Raw genomic sequence first — 23,137 nt, 5'->3', positions numbered from 1 at the left:
AGAGAGAAAAATAAGAAGGATGGGACGATCCAAATCTCAGGCCCAAGAGCATAAACAATGGCAGAATGAAGAGAGAAAAATAAGAAGGATGGGACTTCATAAGCTAAACCTATAATTGGACAATTAACCCCAATATGCTAATGGACCAGAAATTATAAAAGTGACAGGCCTCGTGACCAGTTGTCCATTTTGGGTTCATATGGGATGCAGCTCTTGTACTGCCCAAGGTGTATCCACTGAGGCCTTCTAATAAATACCTACTTTACTCTTTAACTCTTTAACGCTCTCTAGCCCCTATTCTAGGTCAGCCTTCACAATGCATCAACATATAATAAAGTCTGTGGAAATTCTGAGGTATTGCTGACTTGCAAGTCAAAGAAAAAAAAAAATCCAGTACCTTCATTCTATTTAAATTAGTGGTTTTGTGCAATTTCTATTAATTTAATTTTTGCAGTGATTTTCTTGCTTTTAATGAAGAACATTTAAGTCACAATAGTAAAGAAAGAGTTTGAACTTACATCTATATCTGATATCCTTCAGAATTCCCAGCTATCATGTCATTGTTAACTTTTAAATTTTAGGAATACTTCAGAAAAAATATGAAAGATGTTGTGTTTCATACCAGCTCCAAGAAATTAATCAATGTCAGTGCTATAGACCAATTGATACAGAATTAGAAACTTAACAAGCCTTTTGAAATATTAAAGGTTTTTTCTAATTTTTTTTCTTCTAAAATAGCACACAATTATCATACAGAACTTCCTATATAATCCATTACTAAAAACTTCCTTTTTATTCAAAAAGTACCAATGCAAAATTGCATGAAAATATTTTAAGTTGTAATAAATATCTCAAATTACTTTTTATCTTAAAGTGTATGCATTTTAACGTTTGCAAAGATTAAGATGACAATAAATTTGGCATTGATTTGTTGTGTTTTGACATGAAATTCCTAAAAAAAAGTTATTTCAACTTGACAGAGATTAACAATATAAAAATTTCCAGTAATTTGTTTACTCACACATTATCTCAGTGCTCATTAAATAAATGGTATTGTGTGTATCTCAGCCAATACAAACAGTATCTCTTGATGTGTTTGGACTAACAATAAAGTGTTAGTTTAGACTAACAATAAAAAAACACAAGGTCCCTGCATAGAGACATTCCCCAAACCTTTGTGAATCAAATCTGTCACAGTGAAAGAAAGATGATTCATAGCTAATCTTTATGAAATTTTATTCTGGGTTCTTCTGTCATCAGATAACTTGAACTACAATTTATTGCATTACAACACATCTTCATGCACAGAGACAAAATCTGCATTTGTGCTCTTGGCCTCTGTGTGTAGGCAACAGGTTACTCATGAGACCTTGAAAATGTTGTGCAGCAACAGGAAACAAAAAGCGGAAAACCAGTTAGAACTGAGGTTGATAGGAAATGCAGAGTTACCAGCGTTGCACTGTATACTGACCAAAAAGAAAAGGATTTTCTGTCAACTTAATTAGGCAACAGAGAAACTCTAAATCTCTGCTCAGAAGTATAATTCTGAATAAAAAATGGAAAGTAAAACACGATATTCTTCAACTTTTCATATTCCTCTGTAAATTAATAAATTGAGAAGATGCAGATCCTCTTCCTCATATTTTCAAACAGCATGGAAAGGACTTAAAATATTTTAAAATTCTAGAGAAATATTTTCCTCACTTTCTGTAAGTATAAAAAGGCATTTGACAGAGTGAATTATGTTTATGAGCAACATTAGACAAATAAGTATGTATAAAAAACCCCTATGCACTATTCTATTGAAACCACTTAAAAAAATTTCCTAATGTGTAGGTTGGATTCCCCACCCTCACTCCATCTTCTCCCTATCTCCATCAGTCATGATAGTTTCTTTACTAATCTGGGATTTAGAAATGCATTTATTTTTAAGGGGAAAAAGAAATAAAAGAGGTTACTAGAATCTGAGTTTGAAGGAGTCCACAAGGATCTTTGAAGTTCAACAACTTGGCCTAAAGAGGACAAGCTCATGAATTGCACCATGTGCCTGAGAGTATTGTGATGAAGAGAAAAGACAATAGATATGGCAAAAATTTTTTTATTTTTCCAAGGAAGAAAAACAAAAAGACCTTGTAATATATTCCAGGAAAGAAACAACAGTCTGTTGCAGACAGGTGGATCCTTGTTGGATAGATCAGAGCTTTGATTCCTACATATGATGTAACAATAATACTGATTTTTGTGTACCACTGAATTAATAAGCAAAAATCTTAAAGTGTTTCTTTACTATTACCAGCAGTCATGAGATAAGTCTGAACTAAGTAGTTTTCTGCAATTAATTCTATGAAATATGCAGGGAATCTCCTTAATAAACACTCAAAATTATTATGAAAGACAATATTTACCCCCTTGTACTACTGCTGTGAAACAGCATAATAAATTGGAACAGGTTGCAATTCACTAGGTGAGGTAGACTGAAAATCCATTAGATTAATTGCTTCTCATAAGTATAATTATATTTACAGTATGCTACATTTCTAGATGTCTAATGGGCTTCAAAGAAGTGTAAGGTATAATTAAAAACTTTATCTGTAAAGGCAAATCACTAAGCTTTCAAAGAAAAATTCTTCCAGCTAAGACAGAAAACAGCAGGCTTCACTTTTCCTAATTTGGAACTGCATTATCTAAATAAAGAATTCATGTTCTGCAAACCATAGCAAACACTGAAAATGCGCCATGGTTTAACAGTGAAAAATATGTGTTTGAGAAAATCTATAATCCTTTAAAATAAGTGCTTTCTTAGTGGATCTAAGCTGAAGATGTTATTGTTGTTTATATCTTGTAGATACCTGGTTCAGCAGTTTCAGCCAATTGAAAATGCAATGTCATATGTTACTGAGTGAGCAGTCATGGTGAGTGGATAGACTTGCATTGAATGACAAAATATAAGTTTTATTATTCCTGAATAGTTATTTAAAATAGCATAAGAATATAAAACAGAACCAGAAGGGAGATTTAGAAATCAAGTATAGAAGGAGTTTTACTGTGCCTTAAGCTGGATTTCTAAAATTTCATAATTTGAATTATGTATGCTAAAGTCTTTGTTATTACCAGAATGAAATAGCTACAATGTGTTAGACTCTAAGAGAAAAAAACACAAAACAAACAGGTATATCACATGTAGGTACCTCCATCAAGGGTGATTGTATGATATATTTTAGATACATAAAATCAAAAAAGATGATGCTGAGCTCAAAAAAGTCATATCATATTGTTGACAAAATATTTCAGAATATTTTTTGTCATATAATTTTCTAAACCTTCCTTAAAAAATGGTAATTTATTTCTAACTTGTAATAATGATATAATGCTTCCAGTAACCTTTTACTTTAGACAAATCCATTTTCTTTCTTCAACTCCGTCCCCTGGGAAATACAGTTTCAAGATTCTGGTGTACTCAGATGCAGTTGCCCATAAAGACTTTGAAATAGTTCTCATAAATCCCTTTTATAATCTTTTTAGTTTCCCATTTAGACTATTTTTTCATAGCTTCTAACCTATTGCCCTTAGAGTGTGCAGTTCTTCCATGTTACATAGCTGATAGCTCTACTTCCCTGAATGAGGTGGGAGTTCAGCTCACTACATCTGCATCGAGAGAGAGAGCAGTGACACAGGATTTTGTTATCTCTACCCTCACTTGAATTTTGTCATACTTTAGGCAATACTTTCCCTGAAATCACAGTGGAGTTACTGCCTTTTTTTAAGATAAATGGGGCAGGACACAGGTAAGCCTTATTTTTACGTGTGGCAGATTTTTCTAAAAGCCTATGCAGACTGTTGTGTATGAATCTACATTTAAATCATGGGGTCTTACAACATTTCCAATCTCTGGGAAACAAGTGACCAAACACTTTTCTAGACTGGGCAAATGAAATCTTACTGATTCACAATTCTGGTCTTGGAACTAGAATAACAAGAAGAAAAAAGAAAAACTAGAATAACCTAGGGAGCAGGATTATTCAAAATCTCACTCTGAGACCTAGAATCCTACATCTCATTATGCAAAAACAATCTTTAATCAACATACTCTTTTTCAAACACAGTCATAAGTGCAGTGACATTTCTGAATGTAATCCATGTAATCTTATAATTTAAATTGACCACAACTAAAGCTTGGTTCTCATCTAGAGACTTTTGAAGTTGCATATTTACTTTTCTTTTTATTCACATCTTTTCAGTCAGATTCTTCCTTTACAGAATCTTATTTTAAAAGGAAGTTGGAGATGAAGCATTTATTGAGGAGAAATAATCTAGGATAGAGGAAATTTCTTATATTTCTTCTATTTTTTTTAAATACAAATAATTAACAGATGACTGAAAACCCTCAGACTTAGGAGAAAAACAAAACAAAACAAAACACAAACAACCCAACCTCAAAAACAACAACAAAAAAACCCCCAACAATAACAGCAACAACTAAACCCCACCAAAACAAACAAGCAATAAAAAACCCAAAACCCCAAATCAACCAACCAACCAAAAAAAAACAAGCTCAATCCAGGTGGCTTTTATTTCTAAACATATTACTTTTCATTACTGTTCTTTTTAAAGTATTACAACAATCACTGTTTTTATTGGAGTTATAACCAGGCTATCTTATTGTTTAGAGTTTCTGAATATGTTTTAGTCTGAAAATAAATTTATCAATTTAATTTAACTAGAGACAAAGCAGGCCATTGATGCTGCTCCTTCTCATAAAACTGTCTGTTAGGAACAGTCTAAATTGACAAGCAATTGACCTCCTTGTGTCCCTCTCAGGAAAAATGTGAAAACTGACTTAATCAGGTTAAGATATGCAATCATATTGATGTGAGGGTATGATTTAGCATCTGATTGCACATAAATGTCAGATGCATTTAGGATGAGCATCAAAGAAAAAAAACAAAAAAGGATACAGAGCAAAAGCATTCTTCACATAGAAAATATTTGTAACTCTTCTTAGAGTTCTTTTATGCAGCTATATTTTATTTTTGCAGTGATTTTCTTGCCTTGAATAAAGAAAACTTCAATGGGAAAAGCAAAGAAAGAGTTTGAACTTATATCTAGGTCCTATTTCTTTTAGAATTCTCTGGTATCATTTAATTGTTGACATTTAATTTCTAGGAATAATGAAGAAAATTCTGAAATATGTCCTACTTTGTACCAGCTCCAGAGAAATTAATCAATCGCAGTTCCATGGACCAATTGATATAGGATTAGAACTTTAATGAGAATTTTTGAAAAGAAAAAAATGAAAAAAATAGTGTCTTATATTCTTTTGATTCCTTGTATCCATAAATATATTTAAAGCATACTCTCTTCCAAGCAAAATTAAGGGATACATACTAATAATGAATTAGGTTTCTTATAGCAGCTTGTGGGGTCTCTTGCTCTTGAGAATACCTTATTTTCAATAATAAGGAACATTTAACAACAAACCAATGCTGGCATGTTCATTACAAATTTATGTTTTGGTATCATAATTTATAATGCTTGACTTTGAAAACAGGCATTTGAAGACTGTTAAATACATCTACTGCCTTCCCTTCATCCACTACTTGTATGATCTTGTAATAGAAGGATATTAAATTGGTTAGAAAGGACTTCGTTTCTGTAAATCCAGTTGACTGTGCCTGACGATTGCACTATTCTTTAAACGTCTTTCAGTATCATCCAATACAACCTCCATCATTTTTCCAGAAACTGAGATTAGACTAACAGGCCTGTAGTCCCCTTGGTCTTCCCTCACACCCTTTTGGTATTCTGGAATAATATGGACCAGATTCTAGTCATCAGGATTTCCTGATGCTCCCAAAATTTAGGTAGGGGATCGAGAGGGGTCCTGCCATGACAGCTGCTGTCTCTTTCAGTATTCAGGGTTGCATTGCATCAGTCCCCAAGGAATGTGAATATTCGATTTCTACAGCTGTTCCCTGAAAATTTCACTGTACACAAGTGGAACGCCAATATTCCCACACACATATTCCTCTGACTCAGGGGATCAGGCAGCCCAAAGTCTATCAATATTAGTAAAAATTGAAATAAAAGAAAAAAGCACACTTTTTCTTCATCCCTATTAGTCAGATAAGTATCTTCAACAGGTATCAGTCCAATGTTTTCTTTAGGCATACTATTGCTATTAACATACCTAAAAAAGCTGTTCAGTTTAAAATTTGAGTTTTAGTCTTTTGTGTCTTCACCCTGCATCCATGAACTGTGATTCTATAATTCATTGCAACTACTTACCTCGCTTTCAGAAACCATAAAATTCTCTATTTATTTGGAGTTCCACAAGGAATTTCCTGTTCGGCCAAGATGGTCTTCTGCTCTTCTTGCTTGACTTAAACATGGGGGAATTACTTGCTTGCACAGTGGAATTGACTGATGCAAAAATGAAGAACTTGGTGAATAAAAGGTCACTTTTGGCCATCCTTTCCACACACTGGACAGGGTTCAGGTTGCTTAGGTTTTCTTGATTTATATGGCCACAAAATAACTCTCAAAAGAAAGGTGGCTGCTAAAGACTATTATATCTTTCAGTCAAATAGTAGATGCTGTGACCAGTTGCTCTTGGGATATCAGAAGTTCTTCATAAACATGCTGACAACTACTTCCATGAGTAAAGTCAATAGAAATGTTGACTTGTCAAGGCAAAAGAAAGACAGTAGAGGAGAATATGAATATTACAAGGAAGACTGTAAAGCAAGCAAAAAACCAGTAAATTAAAAATTAATTTAGATACTATATTTTTTTACTTTTATTTGAAAAACTTCCATTTTAGGCAATGTATCTAAAATTATAGTATTGCTGAGAAGGATGTTGAGTAAAAAAATTAAGGTCTGGCATTTTTATCCACATACATTTGAAAGAGACCACTGTAGTCCTCACAAATTGCATCAGAATTTCCTTCACACTGTCTTGGTCTTGCTTGTTTTGTATTGTTTTATCATCTTGCAGAATAAAACAAAAGGTTGTGATTATCTAATTATAAAACTAATTAACTCTCACAAAGCAAAGCATCCATACTTCAGGTCTTGTGCTTTTTCTGTAGGCATGGAGCACAAAACAATTCGCTGTCTAATCTCAACCCCAAATTGATGATTTAGAGAACAGCAACCTCCCTGTACTCTCCTAATTAAAAAGTTTCACAATATGTAAGAATAACTGTAATTTTTATGTAGATATAGGTTTCCTGCATGCTTTCAAGGTTTCTATTTATTTTTTTTATAAAATAATTAAAATGTGCCTTTCTCTTACATAAAAACATTATTTTTACAACTAGAGATTTGAATGTTTTTTCTTCAAAATGATAATAATAAATTAGTGGGTAGAGTTGTTTTTGTGCTTTCTTATCATTTTGTCACTTTTTCTGTCTCTCTTTTTGTTGCTGTTATTGTTGTTGTTACAAGTTGCTGGTCATAAAAAAATACAAAGTCCTAATTATGTAACACTTGATCAATGCAGTGCAAAAAGCTTCTTTATTGGCTGTCTATAAAGGATAAATGCAGTTTGATATTCCTTTACAAAACTTCCCTGTCCTTGCTTTCTTCTCCTTCACTGACTATTCACTATACAACTTTCCTTTTACACTGTTTTAGATTTTATAATTGAGCCTGTGAATGATGTTGGATTAACAAATGCCATGGAGAGAAAAGTCTATTTTTTTTGCAGCAGAACAGTATATCCTCAGTGTACAGTTTTTTAATGGGATTACCGTAATCTTTCTTCTCCCTTATTTCCTTGTTTTATTTTCTGAAAATCACTTTAAGAAGTCTTTAGAGATTGCCTCTTCACACAAATCTGAGGAATAGTTCTTAATACTTGACACCACCTGCTCTAAATGAAGCACACTTAAATCTACACATAGAAATCTAGACACTTCAGAAAAGTACTCAAAAATTAAAAATTGACTGAGAGGGAGAAGAAACTTGAGAACATGTTGAAAGCCCCTTGGTTAGTTGATTATTCCTAACTTAAAATAAATAAGTAATTTTAAGGAGAAATATATGATATTTTAAAAAATGCAGTTTCTTAAAAAAAAAAAAAAGTGGAATGGAAGGGGAATGTCTGTATTACTAAAAGAATATCATATCGATGGGGAACAAGCAAAGAAGAAAAACGCCATGGGATCTCAATATTTTGGGTTTTTTTCTAGTTAATGATTTCATGGTTTGGTCATTTTCTGCATTTCTTCTTTAAAAAATATATATATTTAGAATGCAGAATCTGTTGAAATGTCAAACTCCTTAGACTTATTAGGTAATCTGAAAAAGATATGCTGCAGTCATGACATTTGCATTTGATTAGAAAGGCAGCATAACTCAGTATGACATTCTGTTAAGAAGGATTAAATATTATTACATGTATAAGGTGGTCAAACAATTTACAAGAATTTCTGTTTATTTCTGTGCAGTTGAAAAGTGTCATTTTGAAACTAAGTATTTAGAATAAGGTAATAAAAATCTTTTTCCCATTCATTTTTAGCAGCTGTTTCCATTCCTTTGTCTCTTCTCTATGAAATTACTAGAGCTGTTTAGAGCTTCTGTTTTAGACAACTCTTCCTAAGTCTCTTCTAAGTGTAAGTCATTTATCAGTATAGAATGGAAGCTTAACCTATAGATAGGCAAAAGCAAACAATTGGGCTGTTTTTTTTAGACTTGTTAGGAGAAAGGAAAGCTAGTGAACCACCAGTGCTGAAAAAAAAGACTTCAGGTGTAACAACAGCTGCACTGAAAAAGATAAATTAGTTGTATAGAACATAATCCTATATAAAAAAATGTTTATTTGGGAGTCACAGCTTGCTCATATTACAAAATTTGAGATGGTTAGTGAGACCTGTTATTTGGGTGACCTAAATATTTTTAATGCCATCTGAAAAATATCCTTGAGAAATACTCTGCTAGCAGTGGAAGCACATTATTAGAGAAGAAAACTTCTGACTGAAAACTTAAATGTATTCTTCTCAATAGACACTTCTCTCTTGCATCCAGCTTCAACTTCATGAACATCATGCCCAAGTCCAAGAAGCATTTGGACAATTTAAGACACATGTTGTGGTTCTTGGGTCTGTCCTATTCAGAGCCAAGAACTGGACTTCCATGATTCCTGTGGGTCCCTTCCAACTCAGGAAATTCTAAATAAGATTCTAAAAAAGAAAAAAGATGGGGAGAAAGTAGAAGATGTCGTCCCATGCTACAATATCAACAGTGAAGACATAAAGCCTAAACTCAGAAAAAAAAAAATGCATTAGCCTATTCAGAGCAATCAGATGACAGGAAAGAGATGTCAATTAGCCCATTAAGGTCAAATGTCCTTGCAGAACTGTGTTTTTAAGCCAAAAGTTTTATATGAAAAAATACATTGGATGTCAGTGCACACATACACATTTCTACAGTCGGTTTAACCAAGAAATTTTCTAGTAATTCCCCTGTATTAATGTATTGCTTCCAAGATGAAGTTTCCACTGTATTATATTTCTAAAATACCACAATGTATTAAAAAAGAGAAAATATTCTTTTCAAGCGCTTCAAGGTATCTTTTAGAAAAACCCTGACACACAAAAACCCTACGAATCCTTCGCAGTTTCTAATCCACTCCATGGAAAGAAAATAATGGGATTAGATCACTATCATGGTTTCTTTCATTGAATTAAATGGAGACGACTGTGCTCTTCAATGCAGCAGAACATGGAAACACTTTTGTTGGCATTAAAGTCAGATGTCCTCATTGTGCTCATTGTGTTTAATCATGTCATTATCAAAACCCAGCCTTCACCTGACTGAAAAATCCTAGTATTAACAGCTGTTTAAGACTAAATAAAGAACTAGTCTGAACTAATTTTCTGTCTAGAATTTTAAATCAGTGACTTCATTATTAAGTGACAGTGTCTAATTTTGATCTCCATTTCACTGCAGTATTTCTACTGTATCTGAGAAAGTTCTTTCATGTCTCCATTGCACAGTTCAGCCATTTCATAGATATGTGTGTAGTTGGTTTAGATGACCACTCCTGTACAGTGACAGTATAGAATCCATCAAAATGTATTCAATCTAGTAGAGTTATGGCAAATATATGAAAAAATTTATTACATCCTTTCTAGAAGGATAATTTATCTTTAATATGATCATAACAGAACTTTTAAATATATCAGTTATATTAGCTTTAGGCACATATATCCTCTGCAGTTTAGTTTCAGCCTGCAGTTTTATCACATATACAGGCTCACTAAAAATGTAATATTTCAGGAATTTTTATTGAAAATGAAGATTCATCCACATAGAAAAAAGCTACCTTTGTAAAGTCGATACCAAGTCTAAACTTAGATTTTATACACCATTTTATATATATATATATATATATATATATATATATATATATATATATACAAAAAAATGTCATAAGCATACTTTCATATTAATTTATCATGAAAGCAATAATTATAATCACAAGATGAAGAAAGAGACAGGTTATTAAACAATATTTTTGTAAATTATTTCACAATAAGATTTAGTTTCCATGTAAACTTCCTTCTAATACTTCTAAATATTTTTTTCTTTCTTTTTTTAAACCAAAACATTTAAGAAGGGATTTAGAGTTCATTGATGCTCTCCTAATGGTTTTAATGTGTGTTAAAAATATTAAAATGAAATATTTTAATCATTATATGGCATCTCCCTTATTTATCTACATTGACTTTGCTTTTCCTATAAATTGCATTTCCTGAAGTATCATGATTCTCACCTTTGCCTAGTTCCTGAGAGGGGGCAGTTTAAAGTAAATTTCTATGCTTCATCTTCTACTTGTTTACAATTTACTGTCTTAGGTATCAGCAAATTTTAGATATCATTACCAAGAAAAATAACAGAAAACTGACAGAATTCAGGAAAAAGAACTAAAAAAGATACAGGGAGATGGAGGGAATGACTTCAGAGTAATGATAAACAATCTAAAAATAAGAGTTTAGCTAAACAAAAACTAAAGGGGGATGAGAAAGATAGCAAGACAAAGAGGGAGAGAGAAGAAGAGAAAGTATTTTATAGGGAAAACCAGCTATCCTAGAAGCAAAGAGGTAAGATTAACAAATGGAATGTTTAGACGGAATATCTGCAGATATTCTGACAGGGAGATGTAATAGGATTTGGAATAGTCTCCTAAGGGTAGTGGTAGAAGATTCATCATTTAGCATTTTCAACACTAGACAGGACAAAGCACATGAAAAAATACAGTTGGAGAAAATCCTGCCTTGACAGAGAGATGAAATGAATAATCTAATAGGCCTTTTCCATCTCTAACTTGTTGCTATGAAACTGCCAGAAAAGACTAAATTTAATCTTCTTGGTGTCTTTTATTCTTTTATACTTAAATTATCTTAATCTTTCCTGTGCATTTTCTATCTCTTCTGTCTCCTTTAACACAGATTTAGAATGGGTATTTAAAATGCTTTTATTTTATTTCCTCAACTGTTGTAAGTTAATTTTAGTTCTCATATGAACGAAACATGAAAATGAATAGTGGTTAGCTGTGTATTAGAGATGAGCAAGAATTTTTTTATTTCAGTGTTTTCTCTTGGAATTTTCAGGATTTTCACTAAGTTTCTGTAAATTGTTAGGCAGTAGTTCTAAATGCAGACAAAACTTTTAAGAATCTCTAATTACCTGCCATGTTTTGAATATTTTATTTAGAAACTATGTTAAAAAGAAGGTTCACATGAGCATTTAAAAATTATAAGTATGATACTGTAGAAGAAAACATAAAAATCACTGAAATCTTTCAGGCAGTACATTTTACTATTCTATTACTGTTCTTGATTTTGTTTCCATTTATATGTGCTGTTTTCTTTCAGCAAAGGAAATGGCTGTGGATACTTTATTCTCAGAGGATTGTATAGACATGTGTCACAGTGAAGTTCCTGTACAAGACTACCTTCTCATCTCTGAAATTGTCTTCAGAGAGCCAAGTGCCACAGGAGACTTGGGAGTGACAAGCCACAAGAGACAGACCACAAATTTCAGAGAATGTCCTGTGAGAATCAAAGCTTTGTCACCCATGTCAGAATGGAAAATCACAAGGAGAAGAAAAAATTATTGTTGTGATGAGCCAAATGCATAAGTGGAATTAACAATGTGATTCATGGGAAAAAAAAAAAAAAAAAAAAAAAAAAAAAAAAAAAAAAACACTACTCTGTGGTTTCATTAATTGCTTTCAATGACTTAATTTTCTGAAGATCTCTTATTTCTCTTGAGGTCAGAAAGCCAGGTGGGTTTGGCATGTTTTGTTACTGACTTAATGAGTCTGAGATAAGCAAATGCCATGACCCATGGAGGGATTAATTATTGCTAAACTGGTGATACTCTTACTTATTACATGACTAAAGTAACTCATATTTTATTTACACAACTTTTAAAATACTGGCTTTGGTTCTGAAATGGAAATTTTCCTTTTCTCTTTAAACAGCAATAATAAAAGCAATTGGAAGTTATTGTTCTTTTAAAGATTTGTAGTTTATTTACCATCTCATGTCATTACTTAATAGCTAGGAGAACCAAAAAATCTGAAACTAGGAGCTGTGCCTTCACTTTTTCTCAGTATTTTGAATAGTTAACCGGCTCGAAATATTGTGATTAATATGTTGTATAAATAATTCAGTTCTGGCAAAAGTACATATTGTTTTATACAAAGACAAATACCTGAAAACTGTGGCTTTAATGAGATGTTTTATTTTACTAATACAATTGAACAATGTAATTCCAAATCTCTTTAAGAACTTGCATAATATCAATGTGACATATTCTAAAACATACTTCTGGCATGAGGCAGGAGGAATATACTAAATAAATAGTGTTCATAGTTTTAAGAATTTGCAGCCTTTTGTAATGGCGACATTCACATTAGAAAGTAAAATACAGTAGAACCTTTTCTTTGCCCCTGAAGACAAGTGGCAGAGCATTTTTTTCTGATTGTCTCTTCCCCAGCTCTTCCCCAGCCGGTTCCTAGGAACTGCCTGGAGATCATTAGCTGCCATGAAGCAAGACTTACAAGGTTACTAGGGAGTGTGCTTGCCAGCTTTCCGCTGTGCAGAGGTTCAACGTGTCCTATGGTCTTGGGTAACCAGCTTCAAACACCTCCTCTGTTAGCAGGATTTTTAAAATGATAAGCAGTGGATCTCTCCCTCCCTTACGGTTGTCCTTAGGGTATTTCAGATTGGGCTCTTCAAGTCACTCTGTTCTAAAATATGTTTTCCTTTTAATTTGATAAGTTTTAAAGCAAGTTTCTCCTGAAAACACTAGTTTTTATATTTTGATATATTGTGCCTTTTCTTTCAAATTCAAGCCCAGAATACAAAAGAGAAAAAGGAGGTCTTAAAATAAATAAACAAAAAGACAAAGCATGAACATCAGAGAAAAATCTCAAAACAATGCCAGTTGTGATAATACTTTACATTCAATTACTCTGTCTAGAAGATACACTACTGCACTGCTATCTGCACATATGCATAAGTAGCTACTCTGATTATTATTAGCACAAGAATATGAAAAGAAATAATGATTTGTAACTTATTCTAAAGACCTGCCATGGAAGCTTGCTAAAAAAAATATGAAATATCTGGTTGTTTAAGTGAGGAAAGCACTTTAAAATATTAGCCTAATAATTAATTATTTTGATATTTCCTGTATTATCATAAATCCAAAGGAATTATTTTTGAATTAGTGAAGATATAACACAGATTTCTAACATTAATTCAACACTGAAACATTTATAACAGATAAAAATTAGAAGTATGGTGCTTCAATTTTCAGTGTACATTATCATTATAAATAAGGGAAATACTTTGCTTCTTTTGAAAGCAAATAGAAAATGAGTAGGAAGCTACATGAGAATGGAACTATAACTCTAGGTTGCAGAAAGCTTTATCCATGTCCCTTTTATTGGAAAAATGTTCAGAATGGTGTTGTTAGAATCATCTTCAAGCATGCAATTTGTAACTGTGTGTCTCTCATCCAGATACTCCATTTCTGCTTTAGCTAGGTACACTAGTGCAGGGAGGCTGTCAAAGTTCTGGCAGCTTTTTAAAGTAACAATAGATAAAAAGATTGCTTCAGGCTTACAGATGTGAGTCCCACATGTGGTTATCTTGCTGTAACATATGTGTGACTGGTCTGCAGTTCTTTTTGAGAAAGATGCACACAGACCTCATAATCTCTCTCCTTGGTTGCTGGGAGTAACAGCCTTTAACTTTAGGAGCGACTTTCATTCAGAGAGACTTTATCAAACAGCCAAATTAATGAAAGTTTTGAACAGAAGAGGCTGGATATTGAAAGAGGTGCAACTTTGCCATCAGGTGCTCACCTCACTGATAAGAGCATTCATACTCATAATTTGCATAATGCCTGATATGTAGAGGACAGCAGCTAAGGAATCTGAAAATATCCCATCAGTTTGGAAATATGCCTTGAAATTCATATGATTGTGTAATGGTAATAATAGTAATAGTAATAGTAATAGTAATAGTAATAGTAATAGTAATAGTAATAGTAATAGTAATAATGCCACATTTAACATTAGAAAATACTAGTTTGTTGCAGAACTTTTTTTTGATACATACAGAAAAGCTGATGAAGAAAATTATGAATCACATTGCATTCACTACTTATTATTTAATTCAAATAGCAAGATACTTTCCGTAATCCATTCTTAAAACTCATATAGAATTAGCAGTATGAAAAGCCCAAACAGCATCATTCTGCAAGGAATAGAACATTCATAACATTATTAAAAGCTAGGAGTGATAAATGTTGTGTTGAATCAATAGCTTCCTAATAACAAAAAGGAAATAAAAAATTATTTTAAAAATAAAGAAGTATGGATGGATGGTGTAAAAGAGTGACCACAGTGGTAAAAGTTAGGGAAAAAAAAGAATGAAGCAGAGCAAATTATGAAGCAAATACCATGATCACTATATATAGCTATTGCACAGCAATGAGAAACATTAAGTGTTATTAAGCATTTTGCCTAATAAAGGATAAAATGCCACTGAATTTTTAATTAACTAAAATACCTAGTAATATTGAATCTTTGAAATATGAAAGGACTTAAAGTAAAACTCTTGTCTTTAACTCATTATGTGTGTTTTGTATAGCTTGTCAAAGTCAGGGAAAAATTCATGTGCAATTATCTCACATGCTGCTATACAAGTTTGTGATCTGTGATCTGTTTCTATCAAGAAAATGATAGCAGAATATTGCAGCTGCCGAGATTTTTCTAATAACACATTCCATCATTTATCTTGTCCCACACTTGAGAGATTAGTCAGATTTTTTAATATTTGTTCTCAAATATTTTTGTTTGTTTGTTTCCTGTGTTTTAATCTTCCTTATTTTAAAATTGATTTTACTTTTATCTAGTATAATTTTACATATTATTGCCCTGATGAATCTATGCAGGACATTCATATTCAGAAGAATATAAAACTGTGTTTCACATAGCAGTAAATGTTGAAAACTGTATATTATTATGAATATTTTTCAAAATTTTTATTCAGTCATTAAATCTGAACACTATAGTGTAATATTCTGGAGTTTGTTTCCTCAGCAATTATTGAATTATTACTGCAACAATGCCCATAACCATGGTCTATCTTCCATTCTAAATGAAAACCCCAGAAGATAGCTAATAAATTGCAAAATATATACTGCGAAGTAAAACTTGTACTTATAAGGAAGAAAAATATGAAAAACAAGAAGAAAAAAGACAGCTAGACAGATAGTTTCACCTTGAAATTGAGATGACTAAAAATAGATGTCTAATTGCAGGTGTGAACATTTGAATTAAGGGTTTAATGTTCTATTTATGCAAACAGAGCATTAAACATCTATTTCTTAGATACAGTTTTCTAACTATGCTCTTTGAGATCATGTAGAGAACTCAAGACACTACTGTGGCCGGCATTTGTAAACTAGGACTTAATCTTTTTTGAGACAGCTGAAGACAAAGTAGGTATGTCAAAACACCCAAAAGTACCACTAAAAATGTATGATTGCCCAATTAACCTTGCCCAAGTAACCTTGACAGAACTTCAACTCACTATAAAGTAGACACTGGGGACTCAAATCTATGCAAACACCTAGAGTGACCTAAAACACTCTAGGGATTCTCAAACACTTTGATGGAGTTGACAGAGACAGCAAACAACAAATGAGATATCCAGGCTCTTCTGGAGTGGCAAATGAACAAAAAAGCAGAGCACTCTAAAACTTCCCAAATGGTACAAGACTCGTGTATGTATGCTGACAAAAGAAATTACTTTGTTTTATCTAGTCAGGTAAAACATATTCTAAACACTGGGACTCTTTGGAAGCAACTCAGAGAAGTTGTCTAAATAAAGAGATCTAAAGCCATCTCACATTCTGACATATCATAACTTCTGCCACCTAACTTCCATCTGCCTGAAGCTATTTGAAACATAGACATGGTTTGATTCCTTTAGCTCGAGTTATAAGAGATCTATCAATTTATCAACTGCTTTAGCCACAGTCATAAAACTTCATTAGACTTTTATTTTTTTAAAATTATTATTCTTTTACTTATAAGAAACAAGAGATTATAGAAGTAATTGGAATTTCTATATTTATTTTGAGCCTTTTTTTCCTTTTCATGCTTTCTTTTACTTCACTATCTCTAGTACAGTGTTTAATTTTCTTTTCAGGTGTTCTTACAGAAGGTATGTTCACTTCAAAATGAATATAAAAATAGTCAGTGGAAATGATCCTGTCTGATCTAATATGTTAAAAACAGATCTTATTAAAAAAACAAAAAAAAAAAAACAAACAAAAAAACCAGGCAAACTCTCAAGGATAAAAAGGGCAAGGAATGTAGAATATCTGGAGTTTGACATAAACTAAGTATATAGCGCAAGATGAAAAAATCATTTAACACACTTGACACAGTTTGTGCTCACAAACTCTTAGGATGTTTTTGAGCCCATGTTTGCTATCCTTAGAAAATTCAATTGTGTTTTCACACATATCATGTGGGTTTTTTTCTTTTTTTTTTATTTCTTATAAAAAAAAGAATAAAATCTGAAAATATTTCTGGAATACAACAGTAGAACATTTTGTCTAAAAATATTGAGGGTGTTTCTTAGATAATACAGACTCATTTGGATTCCAGACCTACTTGCCATACTTCAGCACAGTCACCTATTTGATGACCACTAGTAACCAGTGACAGGAGGTGGTGTGACTTCTGAGAATTTTATGGCTTCTTACTTCTAATTGCTGAATTAATAGAATCTATTTTTCCTCAGGTCTCTCCACAGAAGTAGCTGTGAGTCTCAGAAGACCTGGAAATCTAGTTTACTGAGGCTTGTCAAGGGAGCCGAGGATGTATTCACAGAGGATGTATTCACAGAGGATGTATAAATCACAGACATTATAAAACAGAGCAGAGTGCCTGGAGTTGGAAAACTGGACATACTATTATTTAATTTTTCTCAGAGTTCAAGTCAGAGACTTTCAATACTGCTTGTTTAGTTAGAGTTCCAGGATCTGGCTGACAAAAGATCCAGAAAACAGAAGAGCAAGTTGGCTGTAGGAGAAGATTTGGAGTTCTTTATCTAAAGACAGTTAGATAATGGGAAACTACACCAATACATATCATGGCAGTTGAACAATGAGGAAACTCATGAAAGACAAATTTTGACAGCTACTTCAGAAATCCTTGAAAATGAAAAAAACTGCTATTAAACAGAAATTTATTTGAATTCAAAAGACCTAAAGACTACTAGTTGCTTTCAATTAATAATGTTCTATTAAAATTGGCTTTTCAGGTTCATCTGTAAATACTACTAGGCTTTGTAGTAGTACTACATTTGTTTATGTCATGCTAACATGTAACTTTATCAGAAAAAAAGTGTGGCTTCTTATAAACTTTTAAGTAAAATATATTAATAAATATTACCTTTTCAAAAAAATCCTAAATACTTCTACATATAATTTTAAACTCAGGGACTGAATTAGATTTTATTACCATTATCATTATAAAGATATTTTTTTTTTTTTTGGTGACAATATCTAGATCTTAAATTACTTGCTGGGGGAACACCTCTTTGCTAGTGTAGAAGCACTAAAAAATTAACAAAACAGAATAAAATAAACAAAAGTGGTCTTGATGTTGTAACTTTCTCATTTACCACTGCATTTTGAAGGTATTTAAACAGAGATTTAGAGAAGACAAGACTTGACATAGCCATGTCATTTTATCCTATGATGTTACTGTATTCTGTTACTTTATTCTTTTCCTGACCTCATTAATCAATAGTGAAAATTATATTGGCAAACAATAATTTTGCATCTGGAGATACTGAACTAGTTGATATCTTAAACTTAATGCAAAGCAAAGAAAATAGATAACTCTGCTTTTTGGTGCCTACATGAATTCTCAATTTTTAAATACATAAATATTTTGAAAACTATGTGACAAGGTTCTCTTTCAAAAAAAATTCAATTTCCTGGCTTGATTAGGAACACAGAAATCGTAGCAAATATCAGTCAAATAACTATATTCAAAACATGACACAATTGTTGTCCCATCAAACAACCTCTGGAGAGTCATTAATAAGAATTACAAAGGTTCAGTGGAGATACTTCTATCAGTTTTAGCAATCTGAAACCAAACCTGTATGACTTGAGCAGACACCTAAAATTTGGATTGAAAAAGAAAGGTGAAACAAATCCACATATTGAAAACTCTTTCAAACTTTATTTGAGCATGAATAATTTGGAGTACCCAAAAGAAACTATGAGTGGATAGCACACTGTAGCTAATTGAAGGTTAAATGTATCCTGTTAAATCTTGAAAAGTACATCATTTTGTCATCTTTTTTAAGTGTAAAATAATCCATCAGGAGATCAAGATGGGTAATTAGTGGATTGAGAGCAGCCCTTGAGGAGAAGGACTTAAGAGCATGAATGAAAAATGGAATATGACTCAGTAATGCATGCTTACAGCTCAAAAAGCTAATCTCATTCTGGGCTGCATAAAAAGAAGTGAGACCAGCAGGTCAATGGAGGTGATTCTGCCCTTCTACTCTGCTCTCACAAGGCTCCACTTGGAGTGCTGCATTCAGTTCTGTGGCGCCCAAAATAAGAAAGACATAGATCAGTTGGAGTCCAGAGAAGACCACAAAGATGATCAGAGAGCTGGAACACTTACCCTGTCAGGATGCACTGAGGGAATTTGGGTTATTCAGTCCAGAGAATGGAAGCCTCCGGGGAGATAAGGAAAGATGGGAATGGACCCTTTTTAAGGGAGTTTAGGGATAGGATGAGGGTGAATGGTTTTCAAAGGAAAGAGGGTAGACTTAGATCAGATATCAAGAAGAAAGTAACAGTGAGAGTGGTGAAGCACTGGAACAAGTTGTCCAGAGAAGTGGATGACCCATTCCTAGAGCTGTTCAAGATGAGGTTGAATGAGTCTTTGCACAGCCTGGTCTAGTGAAAGGACACCCTGCCTATGGAAGAAGAGTTGGAACTTGATTATCTTTAAGGCCCTTTCCAACACAGAATATTCTATGATTCGATGATTCCTTCTCTAAATTCAGCAGATAGACATTGAAAAGTAGTTTTAAGGTATTCTTTAACAAAGAGTGTGGAGATAATTTGGATCTTCATTAATTGTGAGTGAAAAGAAAATAACATCTGACAGTATAATACCCAGTGAGTACTCATATATGAAATCTCTGTATCTTGTGTGCTTAAATTAATGAAGTGATTGTGAGAAAGTGATGGAAGAATTGAAATTAGGTCTGGGGATGAAGAAAATTAAGAAAAGAATTTGTAATACTGCCTGTTTCCCTTTAATATATTTGCTGCTGAAAAAGGCACTCCTATTCTGTCCTTTTGGCTCCAACCATTTCTCTCAGTGCCTTTGCTTTGCAGATTTGAGTATTTAGGTGGCCTTGAGAGTAAAAAGAGATATTTACTTGATAAGAAACAATGCTGTTTGCATTATTTGTCATGTGTTTGCTGGGAAAGCTGAGGGAGTGTGCAGTAAGGGAAGAGAGGGAAAGAAGCCACCCTTTTCCCTAGTAGCCCACCCCCATATCAGTTTAACTGATAGTGGAGCTATAACTATAGATAGTATTTTGGATCCAGTTCCATGACTATCTTCATCTTAAGTGACACTTTAGGACTCAAGTCTCAAGATTTAACATATTAAGAACTGTATAGTCTCAGCTGGAGAAACAAAAAGGTTAAAAAGAAGAGAAAAAGGAAATTAGGAAAGTGGAGACAAACTAGTAGATTGGGAATGACTAATATGAAAAATTTACATATGTCCACTAGCTGAGCCATTCAAAGTGAAGCCTTTTTCTCTCTCATTGTGATAATTAATTTAGGCAAATGGAACAACAAGGGCTAACAAAAAAGTGAGAAGCACCTATCAGATAGCTGATGAAAAAATCAATTTATCCAGCAATGGGGAATGTGGATTAACAGGGGAGACAAATCCAGGAGATATTGGAACAAGCACTACTACACAGTAACAAGAGTAGGTTTGGGGGTTACTTGAGAACAAGCTAATAATAAATGGAATCTTCCTAAGACTTTGTGGCATTTTCATGGGAGTAGCATGAGACTTGTTGCTTTTTGGGTTTTGTATGTCAATCTTATATTAAAAAGAATTAAGCTAAATCACAGGATTGCACACTGTTATCTGTTGTCCTTGAAGGTTTCACTACATCAGAAGTCTCTATGCTCTGATACTATTTAGCTCAACAATGTATATGTACATCCTGTCAAAATTCATGTGAACAAAAAATCTAAGCCTCCTCAGATTTCCTCCATTCTTAAGTTGGTAAAAGCAAGTTGCTTGGTCTGTCATGTTATTGGTAGGTACGCAGTTTGCACAGTTGTAGTTTGCTGATTTTAAGCAAACCTAAATTGAGAGCAAGGTATAATGTTTTTAATGCCAGAGAGACAGATTTTATTTTCCAATGGAAAATATTTTAAAGTAGCAAGACATAAAAATTCTCATTCATAAAATAAATGATTTCCCAACTAGATAGTGTCAAGCAGTACAGGCAGATTTGAAAGGCTAAAACAAGCCACATAAGGTTTCCTGTCACTTTGGAAAGTAGAATGTATGAATGTACCAGATGTGCCAGAAGTGGAAAATGCTGGCAGGAGATTTTGTTTTGTTTTGTGTCATGGTTTGACACAGGAAGAGAATTTTTTTTTTTGGAAAGAAGAGGTCACAGTCAGGGGTCAGGTTTGGATATTGACACTTGGGGTGACCAATTGAAGGTGGACACGCCTCTGAGAACACAGAGGGGTTAAAAGCAGAATTTCCAGGAGGACTCGTCCTTCTTTGGTTCCGGTCATCGCATGGTACGGACCTCCCCCCCAGCCCAGGCTGGGTGGGGGAGGGGAGCCATGCGGCCTGCAGAGGTAGGCCAGGGGGTGAAGGATCGGAACCGAGCTGGGCCAGCTCCTGCGGACGGAAGGGTGGAAAACATCTGGGATGTCTTTGTTCCCCCTCCCCTAAGCTAGAGGGAAAAGAGATAGAGAGCCAGCAGACACCTGGAAGTTTGCTGGCAGAGGAGAAGGAGAAAGGGTGGGGGGGGAAGATGCCCAGCGTGGGAGACTGGAGACGGAGTCCTGGGCTGAGATTTCAGCATCCGGGGAGTCTGGGAATTTTAACCCTTTCCTGTGAAATGAAGGCTTTATGAAATATTACTCCTCCTCAATTTGAAGGAAAGAGAGACAGCCTGGGACCTCAGATGTTCAGAGAAGAAGGTTGGGGGGAGATGATGGAGCAGCTTTTGGCTGGACTCTGCTTGTTTACCATAGACTGAACCACTCCTTCTTTCAAGAGGGACTGCATTTTAGGGGGATGCACAGGTGAGCCAAGAGACCTTCTTCAGCAACTACCAGTTCTGGAATGGACAGAGAGAGCTGAGGAGGGTGTGAGGATGCCCTCCGTCTTCAGAGAAGAAGAGAAGGAGATCTCTGTCCTTGGATCCTCGGCCCCAGGGGAAAATGGGGGGGACTCTAGTCCCAAAATGCGACACTGGACTGTTGTTCCTGGTGGTCCTTGGCAGAGCATCCTTAAAGGGGCCCTATAAGCAGTCTCTGTCCATGCACGGTGGTGAGAGCACTGTGACATGGAGAGGAGAGTGTCACACTGGCCGGTGTGTCTGGGCAGTGCCACGTGTGACATGGAAACACAAGAGGTGGAAGCTGTGTTTCCTGGGGGTCTGTAGTCTCTCTTCCCCGATGGACTCAGTATTGATTATATTGAAGGGTGAAAACTGGATAAAGGATCTAAATGGTTCTCGCTGTGGTTTGTTGGAGTTGGGTGGTGGGAGGAGGAATGTTTTGGAAGGTTTTCATTTTGAACTTTGTGTTGTTTTTTTTCTTTTTCTTCCCCTTTATATTATTAGTAGTGGTGTAATAAAGTCTTTCCTTTGTTATTAAGTTTGGCCTGCTTTGCTCTGTTCTCGACCGCATTTCACAGCAGTTGATTGGTAGGTTGCATTTTCATGGGGCGCTGGCATTGTGCCAGCGTCAAACCATGACATTTTGTTTTATTTTTTGTTGTTGTTGTGGTTTTTGTTGTTTTTTGTTTTGGTTTTTTTTTTATAAATTCTTGCCAATTTAGTTTTTCATACAGTTAGAAAATTGCAAGACAAGTACCCAAAGACCAACTGTGGTTGCAGGTTTTGTGTGTGGCAGTCAATACTTTTCTTCACTACAGGAAGATAAATATTTGATGCAGTTGGAGCACTGGAATTCAATGAGCAGTCTGAATAATAGTTACTGCTATGAACAATAATATCAGTTTATTCTTGAAAGTTGGAAGAGGCCCTTTTCATGATAGAGATGATTTCCACATAAGGAAATAATTTTTTTCTTAAATTAATGAAAAGAATTCACCCCAACTGCTGTTCCAAAGAGGCATTTTCTAGCATGTTTTCTGCAGTAAAAGATACATAAGTGAGTTAGCTCTCTACTCGTGGGCCAATAAAGAATATTTTTTGTTTCTGCTCCTGATACTGTTGTGAATATGTGTGCACTAACCCCTTTTTCCCAGTAAATTTCAG

This window comes from Taeniopygia guttata, chromosome 1 (assembly GCF_048771995.1).
Source record: "Taeniopygia guttata chromosome 1, bTaeGut7.mat, whole genome shotgun sequence".
In the NCBI taxonomy this organism is placed as follows: domain Eukaryota; kingdom Metazoa; phylum Chordata; class Aves; order Passeriformes; family Estrildidae; genus Taeniopygia; species Taeniopygia guttata.
This window is presented reverse-complemented; position numbering follows the sequence as displayed.